The sequence below is a fragment of the Rutidosis leptorrhynchoides genome, chromosome 3, assembly GCF_046630445.1.
Source record: "Rutidosis leptorrhynchoides isolate AG116_Rl617_1_P2 chromosome 3, CSIRO_AGI_Rlap_v1, whole genome shotgun sequence".
Lineage (NCBI taxonomy): Eukaryota > Viridiplantae > Streptophyta > Magnoliopsida > Asterales > Asteraceae > Rutidosis > Rutidosis leptorrhynchoides.
This window is the reverse complement of record NC_092335.1, coordinates 122,737,162-122,746,415: the sequence shown is the minus strand read 5'-3', so window position 1 is coordinate 122,746,415 and position 9,254 is coordinate 122,737,162. Positions and strand designations below refer to the sequence as shown.

The 9,254-nt window shown below is 38.4% G+C and overlaps 1 pseudogene; it reads left to right on the top strand.

Moving 5' to 3' along the window:
* The first annotated feature begins 345 nt into the window (after positions 1–345).
* Positions 346–8,942, top strand: LOC139900342 (probable RNA-dependent RNA polymerase 1; annotated as a pseudogene).
* Positions 8,943–9,254: the final 312 nt, after the last annotated feature.

Genomic DNA, 9,254 nt, shown 5'->3' with positions numbered 1-9,254 from the left:
AGTTATGGTAAGTCTATAATTGTCAATTTTAATCAGTATTAGAATATAAGAATTATGGTATGTTTAGGAATATTGCAGAGCTATAAAGAGTCTTGGGTTTAGGTTTAATCTACTCGTATTTTCTGGAGTCAGATTGGGAGATCGACCTACGTCTGGAATTGTAGACTTATATCAGGTTTTTTTTATTGTTTTTGAGTGTTTTTTAATAATATAATAAAATAAATCGACAAGCGTTCTTATCAATTGGTATTAAAGCGTTGTTTCTGGGCCATTGTTTTTTTTTTATGTTCATCATCGATTTTTTTAGTTTAATTTTCCAGGTTTCTTTAATAAAATACAGGTACAATGGCAAACAACATCAACAAGCGGATTGAAAACTTGGAGGCTGAGTTGGCCCAAATTAAATCACTGTTGGAGGAACTTAAGATTAAGATTACACTTCAAACCGAGGTTGTGTCATCTATGAAACAACATCTGGTTGAGGCAGCAAAACAACAGAAACATGAATCAGAACTTCAAAGGAAGGATCTAACAGCTATGATTAGAAAAGAGTTGCTTGAGTTCATGGAAACAATGAAGAATTCTGCAGCAGCAGAAACGAGTGGCTCTATAACTAAAGAATCAAAAACCAGCATCAATGGTGGTAATGATTCTGAAGAGGAAGAGTTTTTTAATGAGAACACAGGGTCAAAAGATTTCAAGACAAACCCAAAAGAATGTTGTTATGATCCCGTTACTTGGATAACCGAAGAATACCCCAGGAAAAACAAAAAACTAACATCTCCTACTATCTCGTTAGATGATGGTCTCGTGTATGTTAGACGGGTTGAGATAACACCATCAAAAATGTATTTCCGTGGGCCAGAGGTTAATGTTTCCAATCGGGTTTTACGCCATTATGCAGAACATATCGATAACTTTCTTCTTGTAACGTTTCTCGTTGATGAGGAATGTTCCACACGTGTAATTAGTACAAACGTGGATACCAGAACAACTGCCATCTATAAACGGATTCTGAAGGTTCTTAGAGACGGTATCGTTATCGGTGAAAAGAAGTTTGAGTTTCTCGCTTTCTCGTCAATTCAGTTACGTGATAACTCTGTTTGGATGTTTGCTTCAACTGAAAAAGTTAACGCTGCTGTTATCAGGGACTGGATGGGTGACTTTAGCCGCATAAAAAACGTCGCTAAACATGGTGCTAGTCTTGGCCAATCTTTTGGTTCTTCACAAGAAAGCTTAAGCGTTGCATATGACAAAATTGAATGGAGCGAAGAAGTAGAAAATGCACGATTCGGCACTCACTACGTTTTTTCTTACGGATGCGGGATGATATCGGAATACTTTGCTAAGAAAGTTGCCAATAAATGTGGTTATGATTATATTCCATCAGCTTTTCAAATTCAATACGGTGGGTACGAAGGTGTTGTGGCAATCAATCCAACTTCATATAAGGATATATCATTGAGACCGAGTATGCGCAAGTTTGAATCGGCTTACACGAAGCTCGATATACTTAATATCAGTAAGTACCAACCTTGTTACTTGAATCGCCAACTCATCACACTTCTTTCGACCCTCGGAATTCAGGATTACGTCTTTGAAAAGAAGCAAAAAGAAGCAGTTGACCTTCTAGATGCTATTTTAAGGGACCCGTTGAAGGCACAAGAGGCGTTAGATTTAATGTCACCTGGAGAGAACACCAACATTATGAAAGAAATGCTTTCGTGTGGTTATAACCCTAATTCAGAACCGTTTCTTTCAATGATGCTCCAAGTTTTTCGTGCAACACAGTTGTTTGAATTGCGTACTAACACACGTATCTATATACCCGAAGGTAGATCGATGATTGGATGTTTGGACGAAACGGGTTTTCTTAAATATGGTGAAGTTTTTGTTCAATTTTCTAGTGCGGACTCGAAAACGCGCAAAATTGTTGAAGGGAAAGTAGTTGTTGCTAAAAATCCATGTTTGCATCCTGGTGATGTGCGTATCTTGAATGCTGTTAATAATGACTTAACTGATGAATTAGATCATATGGTGGATTGTGTTGTTTTTCCACAAAGAGGGCCAAGGTATTAATAAGAATTTTATTTATGTTTTTTTATTCTTAATTTTATTTTTAAATATAAAATTTGGGCTTATATATATATTTTTGTTCGACTGTGACTGAAATTGAGTGTAGGCCTCATCAGAACCAATGCTCGGGAGGTGATTGATGGGAAAATAATCACAACGGGCAATCTACAAAGCGGAAACAAACCCGTTTGACAAGCATTTCCCGACCCTTATGAACCCGTGAGGAAACTAACAAACAAGCTATATCAAAACCAACCCAAATCAGTCCCCAAATCTGTTCCAAATCAGTAGCTAAACAATAATCAAGCACACACTAAAACACGAGACTTTTTACGTGGAAAACCCCTCAAAATCGAGAGTAAAAACCACGGGACTCGTAAGCCACTTAAATTCCACTATCATCAACAAAGAGAGCAATAAAATAATCCTTCTCTAGATCAACTAGAGGTATACAACATCATCATACTCTTGAACAACAATAATCAACAAGTATATGAAACAATTAAAGACAAAAGAAGAATTTCATCACCCAAAATTCTGCTACTGTTCGACCTGCTGTAACTCGAGCTACAGACCACTTGAGATGAATTCAACGGTTGAAAATGTTGGCACTGATGTCAGGAAGACACAGCCCAAAAATGAAGAAGATTCAACGGTCGGATCTCCGGGGATCGAAGGTTTTCTGGCCTGCTGTCACTGTAGACGGGAATTGGGGTTTCACACAATTTCTTGATCTATCTCTCTGCACTCTTTTGTGAATACAGCTGCACAACTTCAAATTAAAGATGCCCCTTGATGGTTGACCAAGTCAAACAATCAATTGGGCTTAATTTGTTGGGCTTGGGCTAACCACATAATTGGAAACCAAATAAAAAACCCAACAAATCTCCCCCTTTCCAATTATGAGGAAGGGATCGCCATCCCGGCGATCGAGCAACATACCTTAAGCTTCTCACTTGCTAAAGCCTTTGTGAACATGTCGGAACCATTATCATCGGTATGAACTTTATCAAGTTCAAACGAACCATCTTCAAGACGTTCTCTAATCCAATGATACCGCACATCTATATGTTTTGTCCGCTTATGATACATAGAATTTCTAGCCAAATGAATCGCACTCTCATTATCACAAAGAACCACATATCGTGATTGCTTAAACCCAAGATCTTGTAGAAACCTTTTCATCCACAATAGTTCTTTGCACGCTTCTGTTGCTGCCATATACTCAGCCTCGGTTGTAGACAATGCAACACACTTTTGTAACCTTGATTGCCATGAAACTGCTCCCCCTGCGAAAGTCATCAAATATCCAGAAGTGGATTTCATGTTATCTTTGTTTCCTGCCATATCTGAGTCTGTATAACCAACAAGCACCGGCTCTCCATTTCCGAATGTGATACCTAACTTTGAAGTACCTCGTAAGTATCTCATAATCCATTTAACCGCTTCCCAATGCTTCTTACCCGGATTTGACATAAACCGACTAACAACACTTACCGCATGAGCTATATCTGGCCTAGTACACACCATAGCATACATCAAGCTACCAACTGCTGACGCATATGGAACTATATCCATCTCCTCAACATCCTCCTTTGAAGTAGGACAATCTCTTTCTGTTAGCTTAAAGTTGTTTGTAAGAGGGGAACTAACCACTTTAGCATTCTTCATGTTGAATCTACTTAGCACCTTTTCAATGTATTGCTCTTGTGATATATGTAACGTCTTAGCACCTCTATCTCTAGAAATCCGAATGCCAAGAATCTGTTTTGCTGGCCCCAAGTCTTTCATAGCAAAAGACTTGCTCAATTCTCGCTTCAACTGCGCAATTCTTTTAATATTTTTACCAACAATTAACATATCATCAACGTATAACAACAATATGATGAAATCATCATCACCAAACCTCTGAAAGAAAACACAATGATCTGAAGTTGTCTTTCGGTAGCCTTGCTTTCCTATAACCGACTCAAACTTCTTATACCACTGTCTCGGTGCTTGCTTCAACCCATATAAACTTTTCTGAAGTCTACAAACATAATTTTCTTTACCCTTAACCCGAAAACCTTCAGGTTGCATCATGTAGATTTCCTTATCCAAATCACCGTGAAGAAAAGCAGTCTTGACATCCATCTGTTCAACCTCAAGATCAAGACTAGCAGCTAATCCAAGAACCACTCGAATAGATCCCATCTTCACAACCGGTGAGAAAATCTCATCAAAATCAATACCCTTTTTCTGGCTGAATCCTTTAACGACTAACCTAGCTTTGTACCTTGGTTGTGAAGTAAGCTCATCTGTCTTCACTTTGAATACCCATTTGTTTCTCAAAGCTCTCTTGCCTTTAGGTAACTTCACCAGCTCATAAGTATTGTTCTCATGCAAGGAATTCATCTCATCTTGCATAGCTTCACCCCACTCTTTCTTATGCTCATCTTTCATTGCTTCTGAATAACATTCTGGCTCTCCCCCATCAGTAACTAATACATACTCATCAGCAGAATATCTAACAGAAGGATGACGGTCTCGGGTAGACCGCCTAAGTGGGACAAATGGGGGCACATCTGGTACTGGAATCTCTACCTGCTCCGGAGCATAATCATCATCAGTACCATGTTCATCATTATGAACATCATCTCCAACATGTTGTGGAGTAACTGGATCCAAATCAACAAGATCAGCACTAGGTTGAGGAACTGAATCTGTCTTATCAACATCTTTTAACATCTGATCTTCTGTAAAAACAACATCTCGGCTTCGTACAAGTTTCTTCTGAACTGGATCATATAACCTGTACCCAAAATCATCTTCACCATAGCCGAGGAATACACATGGCTTAGTCTTCATATCAAGCTTTGACCTCTCATCTTTGGGAACATGAACAAAAGCTTTACATCCAAAAACTCATAAATGACGGTAAGAAACATCTTTGCAGCTCCAAACCCTGTTAGGAACATCAAAACGCAAAGGAACACAAGGGGTTAGATTAATAATATGAACTGCCGTATTTAAAGCCTCACCCCAAAAGGAATCGGACAACCCTGCATGTGAAAGCAAACATCTAACTCTCTCAACCAAAGTTCTATTCATCCTCTCTGCTAAGCCATTCAACTGAGGTGTCTTTGGTGGAGTCTTTTGATGCCGAATACCATTCTCCTTACAGTAAGCATCAAATCTGCCAATGTATTCACCGCCATTATCAGTCCGAATACACTTGAGTTTCTTTCCCGTTTGCCTTTCAACTAGTGTATGAAATTCTTTAAACTTTTCAAATACTTGATCCTTTGACTTTAAGGTATAAACCCACACCTTCCTGGAATGATCATCGATGAATGTAACAAAGTAGGAACATCCACCAAGTGTCCTAGTCTTCATAGGCCCACAAACATCCGAATGAACTAGATCAAGTACGTTCTCCATTCGAAAGGGAGAATGACTCTTAAACGCAACTCTGGTCTGTTTCCCTGCCAAACAGTGAGAACACTTACTCAAATCAATACCACTAACACCCGACAACACATTCTTCTTGAACAAGATAGACATCCCCTTTTCACTCATGTGGCCAAGTATTTTATGCCACAACTCAGTAGAATCAACATTGTCCACTGCGTTAACAATGTTCTGGATGATCTTCGGACGCGTGATGTATAATCTTGAGTCTTTCTTGCCTCTTCCCACTATCATAGAACCAAGAGTTAGTTTCCAAATACCATTACCAAAACCGTTATAATAACCATCATCATCAAGAATGCCTGTTGAAATAACATTAAGTCTCATATCCGGAACATGTTTTACATTATGCAAAACTAACTCCATTCCCGTGTCAAATTTCAAACAAACATCTCCAATACCAACGATCTTTGATAACCCGGCATTACCCATCCTAGCAAATCCATAGTCACCTGGAGTGTAAGATGAGAAGTGATCTCTACAAATTGCAACATGACATGTAGCACCACTATCAACAATCCAACTCGTGTCATCATGAGTAAGATTGATCATATCATAATCAATACAAACAAAGAACTCATCTGTGATAGCGTTAACTTCAACCTTATCATCATCACCACCATCACTTTTCTTTTGTTTATTCTTGTCATATGCCTTTTTCTTCTCATTCTTCAACTTTGGACAATACCACTTTGTGTGCCCCTTTTCATGACAATTATAACACTCAACGTTAGCAAATTTGCCTTTGCGTGAGCTGCTACGATGATTGCCTCTTTTACCCTGACCTCTACTATGACTTCTCCCCCGCGTTTCTGTGACCAAGATATTTGACTGTGAAGAGGAACCTTGTGACTTTCTTCTCATCTCTTCATTCAATATACTACCCTTAGCCAATTCCATGGTGATAGTACCATTCGGTGCAGAGTTGGACAAAGATGTCCTAAAAGTCTCCCAAGAGTCTGGTAATGTACCAAGTAACCAGAGACCTTGAATCTCATCCTCAAACTTGATACCCATACCTGCAAGCTGATTTATAATACCCTGATATGCATTTAGGTGATCTGTAATAGGAGTCCCATCATGATACTTCAAAGCCATCATCTGCTTAATTAAGAACAACTTGTTATTCCCAGTCTTTCGTTCATATAACTGCTCAAGCTTTTTCCATAAGGCTTTAGCATCAGTCTCCCCAGTAATATGATTCACAACATTATCATCAACCCACTGCCGAATATACCCACATACTTGTCTATGCAAAATTTTCCATTGAGCATCAGATTTTTCCTCAGGTTTATCCTCAGTAAAAACAGGCAAATAATAATCTTTCACATAAAGAAGATCCTCCATCTTGCCTTTCCAAACATGATAATTTGAACCATTTAAACTAATCATTTTACTTGTATTAGCTTCCATCTTTCACACAAGTCAATAAAAAAACCTTAAGCTCTAGATACCAATTTGATGGGAAAATAATCACAACGGGCAATCTACAAAGCGGAAACAAACCCGTTTGACAAGCATTTTCCGACCCGTATGAACCCGTGAGGAAACTAACAAACAAGCTATATCAAAACCAACCCAAATCAGTCCCCAAATCTGTTCCAAATCAGTAGCTAAACAATAATCAAGCACACACTAAAACACGAGACTTTTTACGTGGAAAATCCCTCAAAATCGAGAGTAAAAACCACGGGACTCGTAAGCCACTTAAATTCCACTATCATCAACAAAGAGAGCAATAAAATAATCCTTCTCTAGATCAACTAGAGGTATACAACATCATCATACTCTTGAACAACAATAATCAACAAGTATATGAAACAATTAAAGACAAAAGAAGAATTTCATCACCCAAAATTCTGCTACTGTTCGACCTGCTGTAACTCGAGCTACAGACCACTTGAGATGAATTCAACGGTTGAAAATGTTGGCACTGATGTCAGGAAGACACAGCCCAAAAATGAAGAAGATTCAACGGTCGGATCTCCGGGGATCGAAGGTTTTCTGGTCTGCTGTCACTGTAGACGGGAATTGGGGTTTCACACAATTTCTTGATCTATCTCTCTGCACTCTTTTGTGAATACAGCTGCACAACTTCAAATTAAAGATGCCCCTTGATGGTTGACCAAGTCAAACAATCAATTGGGCTTAATTTGTTGGGCTTGGGCTAACCACATAATTGGAAACCAAATAAAAAACCCAACAGTGATTTGGATGGAGATATTTACTTTGTTTGTTGGGACCCTGATCTAATTCCACCTAAGCAAGTCGACCCGATGGATTATACCCCGGCGCCAAGTATGCAACTGGATCGAGATGTTACAATAGAGGTATAATTTTTAATTTAGGGAGTGTTTGGTTTCTTATTCTGATTCACTATGGGTATCAATAAGTAGATCTAACCCCCTGGGGCAACCATTTTCTTGGATTTGATATCTTTATTTAGAGCCTAAACTCACATCCAAATTGTCTGAATCAGAATGAAACCCATAGCTTAATTGCCATTCCCATTAACCAAACACACGTCAGTGAGCCAACTTTACCTGAACCAAACACATATAGAGTAGTTAGTCAGCCACCCGTGTTTCTCGTTTAGTTAGTTACTAAGGTTTACTGCATAAAACTATAAACATATGCCCACGTTTAGTTTAGTTACTGATCCTGTTATCTACTTCAGGATGTGCAGGAGTTTTTTTCAGATTATATAGTCAACGACAATCTTGAAATAATCGCAAACGCCCACACAGTGTTTGCAGATCGAGAACCCGAAAAGGCAATGTCTGATAATTGTGTAGAGCTTGCAAAGCTCTTTTCAATTGCTGTCAACTTTCCCAAAACGGGGGTCCCAGCAGAAATACCCGAACATCTTTGTGTCAAGGAGTATCCAGATTTCATGGAAAAAGCAGACAAAACCACGTACGAATCACAAAATGTAATCGGGAAGCTTTTTCGTAAAGTCAAAGACGTCGCACTAATACACATGACCCCGGTCAACCCTTTTACACGTGAAGTGGCAAGGCAGACATATGACCGAGACATGGAAGTAGATGGTTTTATGGATTATGTCGATGATGCGTTTGAATTCAAAACAGAGTACGATTTCAAATTGGGTAATTTAATGGACTACTACGGGATTAAAACCGAGGCGGAAATTTTTGGTAGTAGTATTATGAAAATGTCGTATGGTGAGGCAGTTAGTTTGGCTGTGAAGTCGTTAAGGAAAGAAGCTAGAAGCTGGTTTGAAAAAGGAAGAGGAGATGATGATATTTATGCAAAAGCGTCAGCATGGTATCATGTGACGTTATCATCCATATTCGTACAATGAGGATATGTCACGTGGACATTTTCTGAGTTTCCCGTGGTGCCTTCACGACAAATTAGTTGAAATCAAGAAGCGAAAAGCAGCTAGTACATAGGAAACATGTTGATTCGGATTGGTTCTAAAAGCAGTTTGGTACTACATTTAGGTTGGTATAATTGTTACAGCTAGGTACTTTTGGAAAATTGGTTTAATCTACTTGTGCATAACTTTGGCAGAAATATTAAAAATAAAATAATGTAAAATAATTCAAATAGCACAGTTTAATACTTAGCTTAACTAAGTGCCTATTCTAATATGTTTCTTTCTGTAATGTCAACTATAATTCCATTGAAATAAAATTAATGAATGCATTATATATGCGTGAATATGCTAGCTTGTGATTATGTTAATTATCTAATTAAGTGTC